This window comes from Aquarana catesbeiana, linkage group LG02 (genome assembly GCF_042186555.1).
Source record: "Aquarana catesbeiana isolate 2022-GZ linkage group LG02, ASM4218655v1, whole genome shotgun sequence".
Lineage (NCBI taxonomy): Eukaryota > Metazoa > Chordata > Amphibia > Anura > Ranidae > Aquarana > Aquarana catesbeiana.
The window spans coordinates 392,914,451-392,937,647 of record NC_133325.1 but is presented as its reverse complement, the minus strand read 5'-3'; the positions used below and the strand labels follow the sequence as shown (position 1 = coordinate 392,937,647).

Genomic DNA, 23,197 nt, shown 5'->3' with positions numbered 1-23,197 from the left:
TTCCTCCATCACATGACAGGTTACCCTATCACATCAGTGGTCCTCCCATTACATCAGAAGCTCCACTTCACATTAGAGGTCCTCTCACCACACCAGAGGTTTTCCATCACATCATAGGTCCCCCATCACATCAGAGGTCACCCTACCACATCAGAGAGGTCCTCCTACCATATCAGTGGTCCTCCCACCACATCAGAAGTTCCCCCATCACATCAGAGGTCCTCCCATCACTTCAAAGGTTCACCCATCAAATCAGAGGTTACCCATCAAATCAGAGCCACCCCATTACATCACAGTCACCCTTTGCATGGGCTGGTTATATATGATTCCTCCAATCATATCAGAGTCCTCCCATCACAGAGCTCCCCAATCAAAGAGGCCCCATCCCACAGCCTCCCCCATCATAAAGCAACCCATTTACACAGTCCCCTCTTCACATCAGAGCCCTACCTTTTGCCTCCAGCAGCATTGCGAGGGGCCACCTCTGCCTCTCAGATGAGTAACCACTATGAACTGTGATCTTTTTAGCTACTACAAATATATGGAGTATTCTTCTAAATGACAAAAATGTTCTATGAACCTTATTCTTAATAGGGGTTCCCTGAGCCTTGAAAGTTCTTGCAAGGGTTCTTCATGTTAAAGCAAAGGTTGAGAAAGACTGCTGTAGATACTGTTAGGCAGATGATAAATGTGACTACTTCTTGCAGATTGGTTATTGGTAATATGGACTATTGATCAAAAACTCTATTTACATACCACTAGATGCGAAATATGAGTTATATTAAATAAGAAGTAGGTATAAACTATCAAGAACAAATACAAATTTACTGTCTCCTCAATTTTAAGTCTAAGTGGGACAATGATAGGAAACACTTGAAAAGCATAGTGATTAAAATGTACCCCTTTGCCAAAGGCGCTTAAAGGCCGATGCCTAGTGACATGTATCCTTAGTAAAGTCAGTCTTCATAATGGTAAAGGATCCATCACATTGGATTAGGGGAGAGGAGGTGGACACCACCCTTAGGCCTGTGTTCATGTTTGTCCACGTAAGAATTGTTTCCTCCCCAAATTATTCCCAATGAAGTCTATGATATGGGATATGATAAGGGATATGGCCATGTACACACTGAGCACTGACCTGTGTTGGTTATCATGCAATGGAAAGGTGTTAAATAGGAAGAGCTGAGATGCAGGCAGCATTGGATTTATTTCCGAATATTGTACCACCAATCACTCACTGTATTTCAAAAGATTTTAGAAATTTCTCACAAGACATGGACATTAGCAGAAGCCTCCTCATAGGAAGATATGTGGACACTTTTGAAAGACATGAGTTCTAATAAAAAGCATATGAGTGAGCTGGAATCTCTTCTAGATCTACCAACTAACTATATTGTATAAGGGCCTGCATGATTGGATACGAATTGTACTGACTATCTAGATAAGCTTTTGCGTAATTTTCATAGATCTAAAACAGAATTTTACAATGATTGCAGAAGAAGATTGTAATGTGCATGGCCAGCTTTAAACAGACTCGGGATTTAGCACATATTGGGTGGTTCCTACTTGATAAGTTGGAATCAAATGAAGGTTTCACTGGCAGCACCTCTCTCAGAATTAGAACTTATTACACTTAATTCCATCTGATTCTGATTCTTCTTATGCCCTGTACACACGATCGGACATTGATCGGACATTCCGACAACAAAATCCATGGATTTTTTCCGACGGATGTTGGCTCAAACTTGTCTTGCATACACACGGTCGCACAAAGTTGTTGGAAAATTCGATCGTTCTCAACGCGGTGATGTAAAACACGTATGTCGGGACTATAAATGGGGCAGTAGCCAATAGCTTTCATCTCTTAATTTATTCTGAGCATGCGTGGCACTTTGTGCGTTGGATTTGTGTACACACGATCGGAATTTAACCAATCGGATTTTGTTGTCGGAAAATTGTATATCCTGTTCTCAAACTTTGTGTGTCGGAAATTCCGACGGAAAAAGTCTGATGGAGCCCACATACGATCGGAATATCCGACAACACAATCCGATCGCACTTTTTCCATCGGAAAATCTGACTGTGTGTACAGGGCATTAGAGTATCGGTTTATGGGTGTCAGTGTCCTGTCCTTTATGACCATGCATGGTCTCCAAGATAGATTTGGAGAATAATTATTTCGAACATAATGTGAATCATTTACATGGGGGATGTTTAGGGGCTTGTGTAGAGGGGCTAATGCAGAATACTTTGAGATGCATTTAAAGATTAGTTTGAGGTGTTCCATTTAAATTAGAACTATAGGCAAACTGTTTTTTTTTTTCATTTTGGATAGAGCAAGGGAAGGTTATAACCCCGGTCAGATTTTTTTTTTCTCGATCTGTGTCCCATTGGGGAGATTTCCCTTCACTTCCTGTCCCATAGCCAGGAAGTGAATGGGAAATCCCTGCAAATTAAGGGAGTTTCTTGGGGACCCCCAGGTCACCAGAACTAGTGTCTCTGTTGGAGGATTTCCCCTCTATTAATTTTTTTGGTGACGACGCAAAATGTGGGATTTTCTTTCCCCTTATATTATTGTATTCACTCCCCCCTTACATCAGTGACCCCCCTCAGACTTGCCTGGTGGCGCTGTCACTGACCTCCTCTCGGGTGCACTGTGCAGGGCTCAGTTAGATGGCTCCAGGTTGGTGGCTCTGGTTTTATCCCATAGTCTCCTCTCACACAGTCTACACACATCTGACTTCTCCCATGCCCCCATCCTGGCGGCACTCCCACTCTTAACTCCTCTCCAGACTACCCCTCAGAGACTGCAGACATGATATAAGACAAGAGATGGTCAGAGGTTGCGGACATGATACAAGAGATGGCTAGAGACTGAGGACAGGATACAAGAGATGGCTAGAGACTGAGGACATGATACAAGAGATGGCTAGAGACTGAGGACATGATACAAGAGATGGTCAGAGGTTGCGGACATGATACAAGAGATGGCTAGAGACTGAGGACATGATACAAGAGATGGCTAGAGACTGAGGACATGATACAAGAGATGGCTAGAGACTGAGGACATGATACAAGAGATGGCTAGAGACTGAGGACATGATACAAGACTGTGGACAGGATACAAGAGATGGCTAGAGACTGAGGGCATGATACAAGAGATGGCTAGAGACTGAGGACAGGATATAAGAGATGGGTAGAGACTGAGAACATGATACAAGAGATGGTCAGAGACTGCAGGCATGATACAGTAGATGTCAGAGGCTGCAGACATGATACAGGAGGTGTCGGAGGCTGCGGGCATGGTACAGGAGATGGTTAGAAACTGAGGACATCATATTAAAGATGGTCAGAGACTGCAGACATGATACAAGAGATCAATGCAGCCTCATCAGTGCCCATCAAATGCAGCCTCATTGTGCCCATCAATGCAGCCTCGCCGTGCCCATCAATGCAGCTTTGACGTGCCCATCAATGCAGTCTCGCCGTGCCTATCAATGCAGCCTCGCTGTGCCCATCAATGCAGCCTTGCCTTGCCCACCAATGCAGCCTCACTGTGCCCATCATTGCAGCCTCACTGTGCCCATCATTGCAGCCTCACGGTGCCCATCAAATGCAGCTTTACCATGCCCATGAATGCAGTCTCACTGTGCCCACCAATGCAGCCTCCCTGTGCCCATCATTGCAGCCTCACTATGCCCATCACTGCAGCCTCACTGTTCCCATCATCAAAGCTTCATGGTGCCCATCAATGCAGCCTCTCTGTGCCCATCATTGCAGCCTCTCTGTGCCCATCATTGCAGCCTCACTGTGCCCATCAATGCAGCCTCACTGTGCCTACCAATTCAGCCTCGCTGTACCCACCAATGCAGCCTCGCTGTTCCCACCAATGCAGCTTCGCTGTGCCCACCAATGCAGTTTTTCTGTGCCCATGAATGCAGCCTCGCTGTGCCTACCAATTGCAGCCTCTGTGCCCACCAATTGCAGCCTCTCTGTGCCCACCAATTGCAGCCTATGTGTGCCCACCACTGCAGCCTATGTGTGCCCAATTGCAGCCTCTCCGTGCCCACCAATTGCAGCCTCTTTGCCCACCAACTGCAGCCTCTCTGTGCCCACCAATTGCAGCCTCTGTGTGCCCATCAATGCAGCCTCGCCGTGCCCACCAATGCAGCCTCCCTGTGCCCATTAATGCAGCCTCCCTGTGCCCATCAATGCACCCTCACTGTGCCAATCATTGCAACCTCACTGTGGCCATCATTGTAGCTTCATGGTGCCCATCAATGCAGCCTCTCTGTGCCCATTATTTCAGCCTCTCTGTGCCCATCATTGCATCCTCACTGTGCCCACCAATGCAGCCTCACTGTGTCCACCAATGCAGCCTCTCTGTGCCCACAAATGCAGCTTCACTTCATTGCAGCCTCACTGTGCCCACCAATGCAGCCTCTCTGTGCCCACCAATGCAGCCTCACTCTGCCCACCAATGCAGCTTCTCTGTGCCCATGAATGCAGCCTCCGGCGCTCGTATGTCATGGAGCTGGGTCTGTATGCAAAGTCCTTTCCCCCTAGACTGCCTTGTGTCATAGGCGGAAGCTGCAGAACACTTTTTCAATCTATCCCACGAGCCGGTCTAGGGGGGCGGGACCTTGCACACAGACCCAGCTCCGTGACATACGAGCGCCGGAGGACAGAGGGAGGAGAGCGCTGCAGTTGTCGCTCAAAGCGGCCCCAGGGCAGGCAGCCTACCGGGAAATTTCCCGATATCCCAGTAGGCCAGTCCGGTCTCCCTTCATTTTGTAAGGCACTGCATAGACTGATGGTGCAATACAAATGCTGTAAAATAATAATACTATCAGTGTTCAGTATGAAAACAATGCAACTTTATGTTTTTCCTCGACTTCTTATACACACAGTGCTACTATGCACGGGGCCCGCCCCCCTTCTCCAGAGCAGGCTAAGGGCGTGGCTGGAGGCGGTGCTGCCGATGATGTAATTAAGCAACTCGCACTGCCTCCGCCCGCCCGCTCGAGTCTATTATCTTTCTCGACCGAAAAATAGAGGCTGCGCATGCGCGGTGTGGCCGCGCGATCTGCAGTTTCCTGGCTTCGTCGCATCGGAAGTGACGCGGACGAGGTTTTCAATGGGTCCACCCTTTTTTTTTATCTTTTATAACACCGGGTCTCTGTAGTAAATCGGAAACGCGTGGTCACTGCCTCTGTTCCCTTACGCTCTATATAATCTACTCCCCAAGGACCTGGTGGTTGTCATCTCTTGGAGGTGGTGTTGGTGATTCTTCTGCTACTGGCTCCCAGGTAACATGTTTGTGGATTTCCTACCAGTTCTGGTCACTCGCTGTTTTATAGACACGGCTGGTCTCCGTAGTCTGTGTCTCATCCCAGTAAGTTGGATGGCGCTGTATCGGGTTTATGTATTACATTGGTAATCCTAAAGTAGTCGTGTCTTTGTGCCCGGATGTGTGTTTGTTGGAGTGTCTTTCCACGTGTATATGAGGGATGTGTAGTCACGCTTCATCTGTGTCAGTAGAAAGTACTAGGAGGAGAGAGCAGATCTAAATAATGAATGGGGGGGACTGCTCAGTTTGTGTGTTTCCATAGGAATGCCCAATGCTACCTCACAAGTAACTTATGCAGTGTCAGACTTGAACTACAGACACTCATGTGTATGGCTGCCATTGACGTGCATGGGATTTTTGGATGATGAGCATTTTGGAGCTTTAAGCTACAAAAAGCTCAGGTGTGAATTGAGTCTAAGCCTGGGTTCACACTAATGTGATGTGTCCCATTGCATGCGATTCATACTGCATTCCTGTGCAATTTTTTTTTTTTTTTTTTTATTTCCCTCACTGGAATCTGATCAGATGTGTGATCCGATGCAAACGCACTATATTCTGCTACCTGCTTTTGAGGTGTTAACTTTTAAAGAGGAAGTGAACCTTATTACGGTAGGTAAGCCTTATTATAGGCTTACCTATAGGTACTGTAAATATCTCCTAAACGTGCACTGTTTAGGAGATCTTTACTCTGTACTGCGCCAATGTCATCGGTACATGCGCTCTGAAGGAACGGCCGCCCGTGCCGTGACTAATATTGCGTGGCTCCGGCCAGTCACACAGCACCAGACGCAAGAGGGGCAAAGATGGATGCTGTCTGCAGCAGGGATGACACGGGCTTCGTTTGCAGGTAAGTGTCACATAATGCCTTTACTTTGCTGGAAAGGGAAAAAAAAAAAAATCGGTTTACTTCCTCTTTAATTGACACCTACTGCAGATCGCATGAACACAGTGCAATTGCTATGTGATGTGGAAAATGCAGTGATTTTTGTGCATTTCCCACATTGTATCAGTGTGAATTGAGGCTCAAAGCCCATGGTGTATTGCAAACAGGGCTATCCTAAGGATATGGTCACAATGGAAAGTAAGAGTACCAATGCTTTCAGTCAAGTACAAGCGCAAAGTATCACATGTGATTTGAACAGGAGTGTGGTGTGTGTGTATAGAGAAGGAAAAGCGCCATCTAGTGGGCAATTTCAAAAAATGTTAGAACTCACAGTACATATTTGGCCACATGTAAAATAACTTATAGATGTCCTGGTCTGCCGATAATGGCAAATCAGGGCCGCTGGAGGTGCTCACAGGGCTGGAGAAGTTCTGGGACCTGTGAGTATAGAGCAGAAGTGATGCCTGCCTGGGGGCAGACCACCTCTTCAGCTTTTCCAGCCATGTGAGTACCTGCAGCAGCTGTGATTTGCTACCATCAACGGACCGGGACACCTAGGTAGATTATTTTGCATGTGGCCAGATATGTACTGTGGGTTGTAACCTTTCTCAAACTGCCCACTAGATGGCACTTCTCTCTATCTATGTCTACACACACACAGTACTCCTGTTCAAATCGCAGTACATTCTTTGCAGTGCGATTTGCACCATTCATTTTGTAGTGACACAAATCACACCGCAAAGTAAAGTGTCGGTTTTGGTATAGGGAGCATTGGGGCGAGTACTGATTCCCGTGCAAATTCTTCAGATCCCCATCAATATCCGTCCATTCCTAACAGTCAGTCGTGTAGTATGCTCTCCGCAATTGTTTACAGAATGTTTGTCATTGTCAGCAACTAACAAATAAAGCAGTGGTGTGTTTGGAGGGGGGGTTTCCTTAACGTAGAACTATAGGTAAAACTTTTTCTTTTTTTTTTTTTTTCTATTTTGGATAGAGTAAGGGAGGGTTATAGCCCCTGTCTGATGGTGGGGGTTTTTTTTTTTTTTTTTTTTTTTTTTGTGCCATATGTGTCCCATAGCCAAACAGGAAATCCCTGCAAATTAAAGCAGGGTTCCACTCAAATTTTTAACTTAATCTTACCCCCTTCAGTTAATTGCACAGATGTTCAAATGCCGCACGAAAATTTTTTTATCGCTGTAATTACCTTTATATTGTACTTTATTGTGGCACTTCCTGTCTCTCCTCCCATGGGAGTAGGCATGTTTATTGCCTTTCCCCGGCGCCGCACTCTCCTGGGAGTTTAGTGTCAGGCTTCCCAAGATTCAGTGTGAACAAGCTGTGAATGAACAGCATTCACCGTATCCAGGAAATCAATGCATGTGGGCTTCACATGCCCACAAGCAAGATGGAAACAGCCAGCATCACATTTTTTTAAGTTATTCTTCAGTACGAAAACAGACAGGCGGAAATATTACACCCAAACTATTATTTTGGGGTTAGCAAAGTGTCTCAATGACCAAAAAAAAAAAAAAAATTGGTCGCCGGACTCCCGCTTTAAGTTAGTGTTTGTAACACTTAAAAAAAAAAAGTTATATAGCTTGTGCTGTGTAATTTGGCCCTTTTTTATAACCTAAAATTCCTGGCTGATCCTGCCTGGTTCTGCCCTCCCCCCTGTAAACTGACCACCGATATATCATGGCTGCTGAGCCCTGACACCGTGGTCGGTTTACGTGTCTCCATTCTCTTCAGTTCTGCTTTCTCCTGACCTGCCTGCCAGCTTTTGTGTCTGTTAGCAGTCTTCGCCCAGCCCCCCATGCGCATGCACAGGAGTTGCGTCATCGTGTCCCCGGCCACTCATGTAGCTGGCGGAAGAGGCCGGGGAAGATGGAAGCCCTCTCAACGGTCGCAGCGCTGGAGGGCTTCATTTTGAGGTAGTATGCGATACTAGCACATTATGACATTGCCTTGCAGGTTTTTGTCTTTTTTTTCCTCCAACTGCAGTTTACTACTGCTTTAATTCCTTGGGGACCCCCAGGTCACCTGGAGTAGTGTTCCCATTGGAAGATTTCCCTTCTTACTTTTCTGGGGACAACCCAAAATTTAGCATTTTCTTTCCCTTTTAATGAGAATGGTAAACAGGACACATATAGAGGGTGAATCACCTTAACAGGGGCACAGACAGCAATGAAAACTGACAGTGGCTCTAATCCCTCTCCACTCTATCAAAAAAAAAAAATTCCCTTTAGTTATACTTTAATTTCACCTTTGGTTACATGTTACACCCATATTTGGGGTCTAACATGTTACCAAAGAGTACCTGTCTGCACCCCTCCGATCCACCGCGGTCACAATTTAACCACTTCCCTATTGCACTATAGCCAATATATGGCTACAGCATGCCTCTCCAGTTCTAGCAGGGTGTCCCTGGACATCCTCCTGACAACACGCTTTCCTCATGCCCCCTGGCGCGTGCATCAGGAGGTGTCTGTGACCCTTGCATTCAGTGGATCACTGATTGGGATATAGGGCCAATCACAGCAGCCCTTTATCATGTGATCAGCTAGTCCAAACATGGCTCAAACAGATGTAAACAGACTTTCTGGTTATCGGCTCTCCTTTCCTCACACAGACAGTGTGTGCGGAAAGGAGACCTGATCTGTCAGCCCAGTGAGTACAATATTTACACTGATCAGTGCACATTAGTAAAGAAAAATACTTATTTGCATTCATTTTAAAAATTTTATATAAACAGTCGTGTTTTTTTTTTTTTTTTCCCCATTTGCAGGGGTTGGATGTAACATTCTTTCACTCATCGTACCATTGTGGGAAGCCTCGCTTGCATCATTCACTGTGTGCACTGCTAGCAATACAGAGTCATGTCAGAGCTTACGGAGTTTCAAAGAGGGCAAATTATTGGTGCCTGCTTAGCTGGTGCCTCTGTCTCTGAAGTTGCCAGTTTATTTGTGGTGTCGCCAGGTACAGTATCAAAGGTTATGATGGAATATACAGTTTCCAGGGAAAGCTTGTCTGATAAGCATAAGTGCAGTCGACATGGCCAGCTGACTGAAAGAGACAAATAGACATTGCACTGGATTGTGACCCAGAATAAGAAAACTGCTGCAAAAGTGACTGCAGAGCTCAATCTCAGTCTTCCAAAGCCCGTGCCCACAAACTGCGGAGGGAGCTTGAAGGCAAAACCTTCTCAGTTGAGCTGCAATTGCCAAACCACTAGTGACTGATATTAATGCTCAGAAGAAGAGTGGTGTAGTACCTATAAATCGTGGACTATCTATCAAAGTAAGACTGTAAAATGGTCTGAGTTAAGCTTCACACTCTTCCCAACCACCGGACATGTTTATGTGTAGCAAACATTGTTCCAAGCTTAGGACCAGGACTGTCTTGTGCCAACAGTATAGCGTTGTGGCAGTGCAATCGTGGTTTGGGCAGCCATGTCTTGGTATTCTGCAGGCCCCATCACCCTGAAAGGTAGAGTCACTGCCAGCGACTATGTTCAAATTTTAGCCAGCCATGTGCGTTCCCCTTGATGCCGACATTGTTTCCCGGAGACCAAGTAGAAAATGCTCTGATTTTCACAGCTGGTGTTGTCAAATCATGGTTCAACGAGCATGCAGACAAAGTCTCGCACCTTCCCTGTGTACTGCAGTCGCCGGATGTCAGCATAGAGCCACTATGGTCAATTTTGGAGAACAAGGTTTGGGCTCATTTTCCACCTCTGGCATCTCTCAAGAGTGGTATCCGATTCCATTATCCACCATTCAAGACTTGTATTTGATAATTTCCAGGAGAATTCAGGCCGTCTTCGATGTCACAGGCAATCCAGCATTATATTCGGTAACTATTTTGTTCTTTTACCTGGGTTTTCCATATTTTTGTATTTATTAAAAAAAAAAAAGTGGTGATTACCACCAAAAGAAAGCTCCATCTGTCTATGAAAATAACAATTTTCATATGGGTAAAGTGTAGCATGACCGCACAATTTTATTCAGTGTTACAGCGCTGAAAGCTAAAAATTGACCTGGGCAGGTCAAATTTTTTTTTTTTTTCACAGAGCAGGTAAATAAAGGAATGTTTTATTTATAAACTATGCTTTAGAACCATTTTAAAGCTAATGCATCCACCATGTACAAGAACTGTTAATCTGCAAAATTTTACGTTTTCACTTTTTTACTTTTTTTTTTTTTTTTTTTTTTTTTTTTATATATTCTTGTAATCTACTGTACAGCACAAGGAGCCAATCAAGTGTGCTCCAGTGCAAGAATACTGATAGGGGGAGATAGTGACGGATGAGCTTGTATGTGCTTCTTTTACTCACTGTCCACTCATAGTGCGGGGAGCAGACCTGTATGTGATGGTGAATTTGCAGCAAGGAATGAACAGTTCCCCCTGAAGAAGGCACGTGGTCCCGGTGCCGAACACGCGTAGGGGAGGGGCCTGGACGGAGCTGTCAGCAGAGAGAGAGCAGGAGATTTTCGTTACACACGCCGCACCGCACACCACACCGAGAGATTGACCGTTTTATGCTTGTTAAGGATGGTGCACTCACGCACCCACAATATGTGAGTACCCCAGTGAGGGGAGCTGATTATTTGATTAAAATCCTTTATACCTACATATTGCGCTATGGAGTTTTTTTCTCTTGCATAAACCATCTCCACTTGAGAACATTGGAAGTCTGCACAGCTGGTTCCTAATGAGCACAGGAGTGGCTCCAAGGCTTTGTTTGACATAGTCTAATCGCTGTGTCACACACAGGAAGGTGAGCATATACACCTGTGGGGGCGGCTGGAAGACACCACAGCATGTTTTTTGGTGGCACAGTTTGGAAGATAGGATATGTGAAATTCACCAAATTTTTGGACTAATTTATTTGGGCACTTTTATATCATTGGATATACACGTTTTTGGACTTCATTTATTCACTGTTTGTTATATCCTCTTGTATTTTATTTTGATATTTTAATGGATATGTTGTTTTGTTTGATCACTCACTTGCTGTGTTTCACATAGCACTGTGCACTTTATACTTTAGCACCTAGGGGTACTGCACTTTGAGTGCAGCGATTTTTTTCTAGCGCAGACACATTGTTTTTTTATTTTAGTTCCCCTTCCTTGCCAGGCAGCACTGTATTGCGTGGCACCGCTGTGTACATCACAGGACTGCATTGAGAGAAATACAAATCCTTTGGCAGGTGAAGCAGCTCTCATTTATGTGTTTTATCAGTGTCTTAAAGGGGTAAAATGTCTCAGCAGTGATGAGTAAGATGTAGTCTGACTTGGTATTGCTGGATGCAAGTCCACATTGACCAAGAAATGATAACGTAATCTTCTCTCTGAGCTGACAAGGTACCCTGTAACATCTTGCCTAAATGGGTTATAATGAAAGCATCTGTAAGGGATTGTGTTCCCTAGTCATTCTTGACGCAAAGTGCTATTAGAGGATGGTCGAATAAAGTCCATTTACAGAAACCATATGTGACATGTTGGCCATTAACCATTTTTAAATCCAAAGGTTTTTTTTCCTGCCTCTAAACGCTGAGATTAAAATATGCCTCTAATCATCCTAATTGCATGGACACATAAGATAACATTAGCTGCTTCTACAGATAAAACTCCTGTAAAAGCAGCTTTTTTTTTTTTTCTCTAGCCAGTGTGCAGGGACCTTAATTGTGCAGTCTGTATTATGTTTACTGCGTAGTGTCAAGGTTGACGATCCATTCAATAGAAAAGCTTAGAACTGTGCCCCTCTGAAGGGGAAAATCTAGCTTTTATTTATTCAGATAAACATGTGAATGAGATGCATTAAAGCACAGTTCTAGTTTGGGCATTTTAAGGCCTCATTCACACTGCATTTCCTGAATGCGCTACAAAACTCACGGGAAACAAGCTTTTTGGGAAATGCAGGTAAAACTTGCTGCAAACGCACATCACACTTACGGTGCTAATAATTGTTTTTGGCATCTCAAACTTGGTTAGACGTGTGCCAAAACGCACGTTGACAAAACGTGATACTGCCCACTCATGCAAGATACTTTAGCTCCTTTGACACACTTGTTTTGCGGAAACGCACAAATACGTGCAAAAATTGTAAGAGGGAATGCACGTTCCCACTTTTTTCCAGCCAAAGCGCTGAAGGAAAAAACAAACCAAATCCTCCATCCACACAAGCATTGAGGATGGAGGAGTCCCCCCTGCTGGGCTGTGGAGGTGGGGTGGTCAGCTCGTCCAAAGCAAACTAACCATTTCCCGTCTGCCCTATAGCAGTTTTACTGCTACAGGTTGGTATCTGTGTGCTGGATCACATCTACATAAAATATTTTATTCTATTCAGCTATAAACAAAAAAAGACCAACAATTTTGAAAAAAAAAACCCAATATTTTTTACTTTCTGCTATAAAACCTATTCAATAAAAAAGTAAAACAAATTTCTTCACTTTAGGCCAATATGTATTCTGCTACATATTTTTGGGGAAAAAAATCCCAATAAGCGCATATTGTATAAAGTTAGTCTACTAACTATGGTTTTTTACTAATAGTGGCGGCAGACAAATCAAACGCTAACTGACACTTTTTGAGGACCAGTGACATTAATGGTGGTCAGTGCTTAAGAAAAAAAAAAAAAAAAAAAAAAAATATATGCACTGTCGCTGTACTAATAATGCTGGTTGGAAAGGGGTTAACTCTGTGCCTAGCCTGTTATTCAGTGTAGTGAAAGGTGTTCTTACTAGTGGAAGGCATGGATGTAAAGCAGGAATGCCGATCCATTCTTCCTGTACTCACAGAATGGCAATCTGCCTTGTTTACATAGGCAGACTGCTGTTTTGCTTGTGTACCAAAGCAATACTGCTGATTGGCTCCCGCTGTGTAGCATTGGAATCTCTTTCCCTAGTAAAAGCACCTCACGGTTAACCCTTTGATCGCCACTGATGTTAACCCCTTCCCAACCAGTATCATTAGCTCTATTTGTCGGGGGGGAGGGGAGACATAAGTTTTATTTGGGTACAGTGTTTCATTGGTCAGTGGGCCCCCCCATTTTACTCACCTGAGCCTGTTCATTCCCTTGGCAGAGATGTGCTGTACCTCTGTCTGGGGTTCACGGCTCTTAATTGGATAGATTGATAGCAGAGCAGCCATTGGCTCCTGCTGCTGTCAATCAAATCCAATGATGTGGGGGTGGGGCCGAATCCGGCATTCTGTGTATGTATGCAAATGCTGGACTCGGAGCGTGCCCGCAAGGTAATCCCCAGGAAGAGCGCTTCTCCCAGGGGGTTTACTGATGCGAGGAAGAGCCGCGAGCACCGCTGGGGGATCCCAGAAGATGAGCTTCGAGGCCACACTGCAAAATAAACTGCAGTGGAGGGAAAGTATGATGTGTGTGTTTAAAAAAAGGTTTACAACCCCTTTAAGCTCGCAGTTTAGAGGCAGAAATGGCCCATTTGGGTTTTTGAGAGGCATTTTGTGGCAGAAAAAAAAATGCCCCTAAGTGCCTGTACAGAAATACTGTGTGTGTGTGTGTGTGTGGGTTTTTTTTTTTTTTTTTTTTTTTATCTTCCTTGACAAATGTTGACTTTATAGCTTATGATTAGAGGTCGACCGATATGTGTTTTTCTCTGGCCGATGCCGATAGCCGATATGTGATGCCGTTTTTTTTTTTTTTTTCCCCCCCCCTTCATCTCATAAAATCTAACAGTTAGACCCCTTTCACACTGGGGCGTTTTTTTAGGCGTTTTTGGGCTAAAAATAGCGCCTGTAAAACGGCTTCCCTACAGTCTCAGTGTGATATCCCGAGTGCTTTCACACTGAGGCGATGCGCTGGCAGGATGTCTTTGGAGTGGTGTATACCGCTGCTCCACCATTCCTGCCCATTGAAATGAATGCGCACCGCTGCCGAAGCGGCTGCAAAGCCTTTCGGCAGCAGCACTTCAGGGGCGCATTTAACCCCTTCCTCGGCCGCTAGCTGGGTTATAAGCGCCCCGCTAGCAGCCGAATAGCGCCGCTAAAATGACGGTAAAGCGCCGCTAAAACTAACAGCGTTTTACCGTCAACGCCTGCCCGCTCCAGTGTGAAAGCAACCTTAAGTAATAAGTGATACAGAAAATTTTTTACATTTAAACGTTTATTGAACAAAAACCTCCAATCAGTTCACTTGTATGTATAATTTAGATTAGATTAAAAAAAAAAACTATATCTTAAATATTAAATACACAAAAACAGGTAACCAAAACTTTTGGACAAAAAAAAAATGGGCTAACTTTACTGCTTATTTTTTTTATTTATTTTTTTTTTAATTAGTGTATTTTATTTTAAAAAATTGCGTTTGAAAGACCGCTGCGCAAATACCGTGTGACATAAAATATTGCAACAACTGCTATTTTATTCCCTAGGGTCTCTGCTAAAAAAAATATATATATATATATAATGTTTGGGGGTTCCAAGTGATTTTCTAGCAGAAAATACAGGATTTTTACTTGTAAGCAACAAATGTCAAAAAAGATTTAGTCTTTAAATGGTTAAACTGAGAACTTCTACACACAGAGTTCAGTCTATTGATAAAAGAACCCGATATTGATAAAAGAACCCGAAGAGATACAAATGTATCTTCTTATCAGATTTGGCATGCTGCCCAGAGGAGGAGAGAAGAAAACTTCAGACAACTTGCAATTGACTTCTATTACAGAAGTCACTTGCAAGTCCCGCTGAAGTTATAATCGGCTTTTTTTATCAGCACAATCGGCTGCCGATTAAGTAAAAAAAGCCAAATATCGGCCGATATGCCGGCCGATATATCGGTCGACCTCTACTTATGATTCAGCACATAATCACTTTTTTATTTTAGTCTACCAATACAGCAATAATTTGCTTTTGTTCAAGAATATATTTCTGGTAGTAGTCGCATTTAACTAGATGTGCTCTATAATGTTGAAGACTTTTCATAGCTTACCAAGCCTATGTACCTAGTGTTAGGAAGGTACCCCATATCCGGAGTAGAGATGGGGAAGGCCTGGGGGAAAAAAAACACAAAACGTGGGGCTTTTTTTTTTTTTAACAAAAAATTGTAAAAAATGGTCATGCATATTGCAGCACAGAACACTCGGGTTTATTTACTAAAGCTGGAGAGTTCAAAATCAGGCTCAATGCAGTAGTGAGCCTTATTTTGCCCTCCAGCTTCAGTAAATAAACCCCTCTGCGACAAGCTTGCTTAATTAGGCATTAGAAATTTAAGGAAATATTATAGATTAATATTTAGATTTTCATTAAAAAAAACCTTTTTATAACCATATTCTTTTTCTGTTTATATGATATTTTCCCACGTGGAAACAGGATGATTAGGTGGTAAGTATAAAGACCATAGCTTTATATTGATTTTCCAACAAAAAAATGGGTCAAACCAAAGCTTTTATAGGGAGATGGACTTATGAAAATTGTGTTTTTGCTCAAATGCACATGGAAGAGATGATACCTGCCCTATGTGCGTCAACACGTTAGATTATGGAGTCTTCCCTGAGCCGTTGTGTTCAAAAAATTTGTCATTTTCTTTCTAAAACTGGTTCAACAATTTTTGTGCCTTAATCCCTATTCACACTTGTAAATGAAGCCATCGCTGATTAAATGTCAGAACCCCAGCAGGGATTCCCAGTGATTGGATGTGGGTGGCAGCTCCACTGAAGTCAGTAGCAGGCTGACTGTTTCTGCAGCTAATCGCAGCCACCTCCATGCATGCTTAAGGAGCAATCAACTGAGTAACTGTCCCTGGATGCAGACTGTCTGCATCAAGTGCTTATCAGTTGAAGGTAATTACTCCATCAGCAATTGCACACGAGTGGCTGCGAGGAGCTGTCGGCCTACCAAAACTGATTTGAAGGAGGCTGCCTCCTGCATCGAATAGCCAGGAACCCCCATTTGTAATGGCAATTTGCAAATGTGAATGGGGCCTTATGGCTGTAGTTGTCCAGCCGGTGTTAGAAATTATGTCCAAAATCCCCAATTGCTATACAGATTGAACAGACTATCTGGTAGATGGAGAAAAAGTACATGAATGCAAATTGATAAAATGCATTGTTTCATTATTATGCTATTTTAATAAAAAAAAAACTTGGACTATTAAAGATTCTGCTCATCTGGCTTTGTCTCCATGTCATGTAGTGAAAGGAACAGAGACCAACTTTTTTTTTTTTGATAGTTGGGAAAGATTTATAATCCCTGTAATATAGTGTTTTTTATAAAAAAAAATATATATTTTTTTTTTTCTGGAGTTGGGCTTTTGTATCCATTTGCTGATAAGAATACATGGTGTGTGGCATGTATTCTCATCGGCAAATGGATGATACAAAAGCCCAACTCCGGGGAAAAAAAAAATGCCAACGGGGTTATTGCCGATGGCTTCAGCTATAACCCTGGTAAACCACTTGCAAACCGAAAGTCATACACTTGTATGTAAATGGTGTTTGCACCACCTGTGAGGTATCGCAGCAAATGTTAGAGCAAGAATTCTAGCACTAGACATCCTGGGAAAAAAAAAATTAAAGCGTCACCCATGGAGAGTAGTTTTTTTGCCATTCCACGAGCATGCGCAATTTTAAAGCGTGACATGTTGTATCTATCTTCTAAGCATAACCTCTTATATTTTACCAAAAAATTGGGATATGTATATAATTTTTGTCTTTTTAATAAAAAAAATAAAGTATATATTTTTTTTTTTTTTTTCCATTGCAGGAAAAGGATTCCAAGCAGAAGCAACCAGCCGTCATTGAGTTCTTGATAGAGGGTGCAATCTGTGTGACATTCACAGGAGGTTACAGCGTGTTTAGAGATGTAATCATTGACCAGAGCAATGTGCGCAGGTGGATGAAAGTTTAAAGCAGGGGAAACCAGCATTGAAGATAAACCATGCAGTGGGAGACCAACTGCAACCACTGACTTGAATCATCAGCAGATTGGAGTTGATTTACACAGATGAGTCAGTCTGTGAGCTTACTGCATAACTGGACTGTGGTCACTATGTCATATAGAAGATGCTGGAGAACTCAGGATATCAAAGTGTGTGCAAAGTGATTTAACTTTATTATTTTTTTTTTTTTTTTCCTGGAAACGTGTTTGGTTTATAATTCACAAGCATTTGGGTATGCAGTAGCTGTTGGTCAAGTGGGTGTTGAAATGTTTCAATGCTTATGAAAAATAAAAACTGAGGGTACCCTTTGATTTTTACATCATTTTGAGCAGTCTTGATACACATGGCAGCGAAAACGCATTTGTTTTTACCACAATTTTACTGTGCTTATGGTGTTTTCTATAGGTCATGAGACTCAAACTATGTAAAAAAAAAAAAAAGTAACACTGATGCGTTATTGATGTGTTTTCAGTGCATTTCAAAGTGTGTGTGTGTGTGTGTGTGTGTGTGTGTGTGTGGCAAGCAAGATTTTTAACACCAACGGATCAGTATGAAGACATGCTAAGAATTTAAAGGGATGCACCTTTCTTGAGAACTTGTTCTAAAGGTGCCGATAATGGCCGATATTCATTTAAAGTGTTACTAAACCCAGTAATATGAAAATACTGTAGTTCCCCTGCCATCCCACAATACCCACAGCTTAAATCATCATTTTACAATTATATACCTTGGATGATCTGTTTACCATGGTTACATGATAAGCTGCAGAGTTTCTCCAGTGCTGAGAGATTTCCACTGCAGCCTATATACATGCCCACATGTGTGATGTCAATATCATGTGACCTGGCTAGCTCTGATCAACAAGTAAGTAAATGTGCTCTCCAGCATAAGACACAACTGAGCATGTGCAGGTCGGATACTCTGCATGTGTTAGCTGGCCTTCCCAAGATGCAGGGAGGGAAGGATCTATGCATACAGGATAAAACAGCCTTTTTACACAATGCATTGAAATAACCTCTTAAGTTCCACAGTGAGTATAACAAGCATGCTGTGCTGCATATACAGACTGATTTTACTGTTGTGGGTTTAGTAACACTTTTTAAATTCGATCCTAATGAAAAAGTTGAATACTATGTATGATTTTTCGGTTTCAGCAACAATTTCCATTCGGTGCACCCTTTTTATAAGACCTCTACGGTGCACACCCCAGATGATGTCTTAAACGAAACGCATCAGTCAAAGCTTATTCTTATTGCATTCCTGACTACATTTTCAACTCAGGTTATTTTGAGTATTTGAAGAAATGTCTTTTTTCCGATTGGATTTAAGGGTTTCATTCCCTGTTTAAAAAAAAAAAAAAATTATGAATAAATAGTTTTACACTAGCTGGTGATATTCTTTGTTTCTATGATGGCTGATCTGCTGGATGGAAAAGTTTCTGCCTTGAATGATGCAGGATCTGATTGGGTCTGACCCGTCACACAGATTATAGTTTTGGAGAGCTTATTCCTTTGATGCCTGCCTGACTTGGTGCTGATGGCATTGGAGTCCACACATGGTAAGCGTATTTAACCCTGTGTGGGTAGCAGATATGTACACATTGGTGATCTCCTAAATGGACCTTCAGGTTTTCTCCCATCAATAGTTAAAACACCTGTGGCCTCCACTTTTATGGACTCTTATGTATAATGATAAATTCAGTTTAGTGATTTTTGACTGTTCACAGTTCACACACAGGATGTGTGTGTGTGTGTATATGTATTGATTTTCTCACAAGTGAGTACACCCCTCACATTTTTATAAATATTTTATTATATCTTTTCATGTGACAATACTGAAGATTACATTTTGCTACAATGTAACGTAGTGAGTGTACAGCTTGTATAACAGTGTAAATTTGATGTCCCCTCAAAATAACTCAACGCCCAGCCATTCATGTTTAAACCACTGGCAACAAAATTGCATACACCCCTAAGTGAAAATGTCCAAATTGGGCCCAAAGTGTCAATATTTTGTGTGGCCACCATTATTTTTTCAGCACTGCCCTAACCCTCTTGGGCATGGAGTTCACCAGAGCTTCACAGATTGCCACTGGAGTCCTCTTCCACTCCTCCATTACGACACATTATGAAGCTGGTGGATGTTGGAGACCTTGCACTCCTCCACCTTCCATTTGAGGATGCCCCACAGATGCTCAATAGGGTTTAGGTCTGGAGACATGCTTGGCCAGTCCATCACCTTTACTATACTAATATTGCCCTGCAGCACAGTCTCCGAAAGGAGGGGATCATGCTCTGCTTCAGTATGAACAAATAATTGGTCGTGGAGGACACAGCCAGCTGTTGGCACCAATCCCCAAGTGAGTATAAGGACAAAGAGTTGGGGATGGGGATTTTTGAGGATGCAAAATACTGTCACATGTATTCAATAAAAAAAATATTATTTCATTTTTGTTTTAAAAGGTAAAACAAAAAAAATACATAAACCAAAGGACACAGGCATGTACAGTGCAAATGACAAGATGTTTATGCAAGACAACCAGACTACACCCGACACCCATAGTTCGGGCTTCTTCGGGGGGCTGTCTTTACGGAGGTACAGGCCTTCTGAAAAGGACAACACACATACAAAAGAAAAAAAAAAAAGTATAAGTGTCAAACCATCAATGGGGGAAGGTATATACATTAGGGGCTTCTGATAGATAGACATTAAGCAGTCATTCAACTAGTTATAAATACATTACAAAATATGTCATTAAATATATGCACCTGTGTCCAGTCCCAAAGCAGTGCTACAGCCCCAGTCTGTCTGAAGCAATGGGGGCAGCAATCCCGTCACGGCCTCTCCCACAACTGTCTGTATAGGTCAGGACCGCAGGCGACGGGGGTCACAGAGGGGGCAAAAAGACCAGCTAAAGGATATATGTGGAGGGTCAGATAAGCCGTAACAAATATTGTATAATATAATAAGGTAGCGAATTAGAGAAGTTATATATATATATAACACTATACAGCAGTCTTATATCCAAATGGATAAAAAAAGGAAGATAAACTTACACTAAGGACCCTGTGGGAACTCAAAACCAAAGGACTTGGTAAGACCACCTCATAGAACCAGAGACAGTAATTGGTCTAATACACAAAAAGAGGAAAAAGAAAGGAGGAGATGGGAGAAAAATGAGTGGTGATCCAGAGAAAGAAAACCAGCATTTTAAACGGTAATAATGTAACAAAATACATCTTGTAGAAGCCTGAGTCGTCAGAAACAAGACAGCTCAGCATAAGGATGTGAGTATAAAATGGGTCTCCAATAATATATATTATAATATTGGAGACCTATTTTATACTCACATCCTTAAGACTTCACACAACTTGCATTGACTTCTATTACAGAAGTCATTTGCAAGTCGAGCTGAAGTTATAACTGGCCTTTTTTTATCAGCACAATCGGCCGATATATCAGTCGACCTCTAGTCTTGGCAATCTTCTTATAGCCAAGGCCATCTTTATGTAGGGCAACAATTATTTTTTTCAGATCCTCAGAGTTCTTTGCCATGGGGTGCCATGTTACATAGTAGGTGAGGTTGAAAAAAGACACAAGTCCAACCTATGTGTGTGATTATATGTCAGTATTGTGACATGAAAAGACATAATACAATATTTACAAAAATGTGAGGGGTGTACTCACTTTTGTGAGATACTGTAACTGTGTGTGTGTGTGTGTGTATATATATATATATATATATATATATATATATATATATATATATAATTTAAAAACATTTTTTTTTTTTTTGCTTAGAATAAAAAGATCATGATTCTCGCAGCGTAAAATCTTTCACATTCTACAAAAAAAAAAGCTAGCTTTACTGGTTAATTTTTTTTTTTTTTTTTTTAAATTCATTAACGTAATTTTTCCCAAAAAATTGCATTTGAAAGACCGCTGCTCAAATACAGGTGACATAAAATATTGCAACAACCACCATTTTATTCTCTAGGGTGTCTACTAAAAAATATATATGTTTGGGGGTTCTAAGTAATTTTCTAGCAAAAAAAAAAAAAAAAAAGATTTTAACTTGAAACCAACAAATGTCAGAAAAAGGTTTAGTTTTTAAGTGGTTAAACTTTTTTCACTTACACAGGAAGTCTATTCCATTGACAAATTGTTACAATGTTTATACTAAAGTTCAACTGATAAGGAATGTTTTGTTTCTTGGCAGACTGCCTGGTTTTTCTCTTCCTTTCTTTTGAGGGCTGTGGCTTCAGAAGAGCGGAGAGATCTTTGTATAGAAAGAATTGTGAAACACTTTAGTAAAGCTTGCGTTAACGATTCTTGAAGATTAATCACGATAACTATTCTTAACGATTAATTGTGCAGCTCTAGTGTGTGTGTGTGTGTATGTATATATATGTGTGTGTGTGTGTGTGTGTGTATATATATATATATATATATATATATATGTGTATGTATGTATGTATGTATGTATGTATGTATGTGTATGTATGTATATGTATATATATATATATATATATATATATATATATATATATATATATATTGCATTTTAAATGTGGACTCATGCATTTCTTTTATTACATATATTTTTTTTCATTAGCACAAATCTTAGCGCAGCACTTACTCCTATATCATCCACACTATTCACCAGATCTTGCTCCATCTATTTCCTACTTCCAAGCCTTAAAGTGGTTGTATTGCCATTGGTTTTTAGGACGCTAGAAGGTTGTAATAGTGCACAATGAGAACTTGTGGCTTTGTGTAACTCAAATCAGACTTGAGCTACCCACTGGCTTGTATATAAGTTTTGGACACATTTTAGGTAAGGTACCCTAGGGTACTGTCATAACCTCCTGAATCATTCAAACTCTCAAAGTGGTTGTAGACCTCAAACATGAAAAATGAACAAAGCTTTCTCTCTAATCTTGCCTCCCTGCTATTTACATGAGTCACTAACAGAACACTAAGCTGATACAACCCCTAGAGAAGTGATGGCTAACCTTGGCACCCCAGATGTTTTGGAACTACATTTCCCATGATGCTTATGCACTCTGCAGTGTAGTTGAGCATCATGGGAAATGTAGTTCCAAAACATCTGGGGTTTCAAGGTTCGCTATCACTGCCATAGGGAGTTGATGCTGGTGACACCGCACTCCCCCCACCCAAGGAAATAGAAGATGACTCATAGCCTCTGCTCTTTGTGTGGTGGTGGTTTTTTTTATCCCTCCTATGAATCTGTGTACGGGGGGAAGAACCTGCTCTTTTCGGGTCCCCTGCTGGTGCTCCTGGCTCCTCTTCTCAGTGTGCCATCATAGGAAGCTGTGCTGTCTGTGTTAATGTGGCTTAGAAAAAAAAGAGAAGAAAAACAAAAGGGGATTCTCAACTGCTCCTAAATACCGATCCGAAAATCCCCCTTTAGAACATACTGGCCATATCTTGGCCTGAACCTGTAATGGGGATTTCTAAACGGTTCCACCGTCTAAACCAAGTATCTCAGATGATAGATAGCAATCCAGAGACACTAGGATTTAGTAGTCCTCTGAGTTATGATTAAATCCAAAAGAAAAATGTGACAAGCACAAAGGAACTCTTCTATGAGGACAATTCAGTGATATAGGTACAAATTTTTTTTGAAGACTATCCAAAAGTAAAATTCCATATATAAATGACTGTTAAACTATAACCCTATTCCCAGTACACATTAAAAGACCTAAAGTCTGGAGGAGGAAAGGTGGCCACCATTTTCTAAATCACCTCATACAACTCTCATTCTCACACACTCACATACACCAATAGATATTGATTGGTCATACAATCTGTTTGGATTGAAGGTGAAGTCATCAGGTGATCAATGGAAATGAGTCAATCATGATAACTGGCATAGTCTTCTAGTGACTGACATATCCGATCACCAATAGTTTAACCACAGATGTAACAATCTTATAAATATTGTAAAGTGCAGGTGTGATGTAGCATTTCCTTTTCTTTTCAGTAAAACCAGCTTGTGACAATTGCAGCCTCCGTTTCACACTGTGAATATTGT

General features: G+C 41.9%; 1 long non-coding RNA gene and 1 other non-coding gene across 2 annotated transcripts; both read left to right on the top strand.

The window, feature by feature from the left end:
• The first annotated feature begins 5,038 nt into the window (after positions 1-5,038).
• Positions 5,039-17,461, top strand: LOC141128131 (uncharacterized). Its single transcript, XR_012241645.1, has 3 exons — positions 5,039-5,309; positions 9,019-10,085; positions 16,965-17,461. It is a non-coding gene; the product is annotated as an uncharacterized lncRNA (long non-coding RNA).
• Positions 11,500-11,592, top strand: LOC141130734 (Z30 small nucleolar RNA). The gene has a single exon (XR_012242497.1). It is a non-coding gene; the product is annotated as a Z30 small nucleolar RNA (small nucleolar RNA).
• Positions 17,462-23,197: the final 5,736 nt, after the last annotated feature.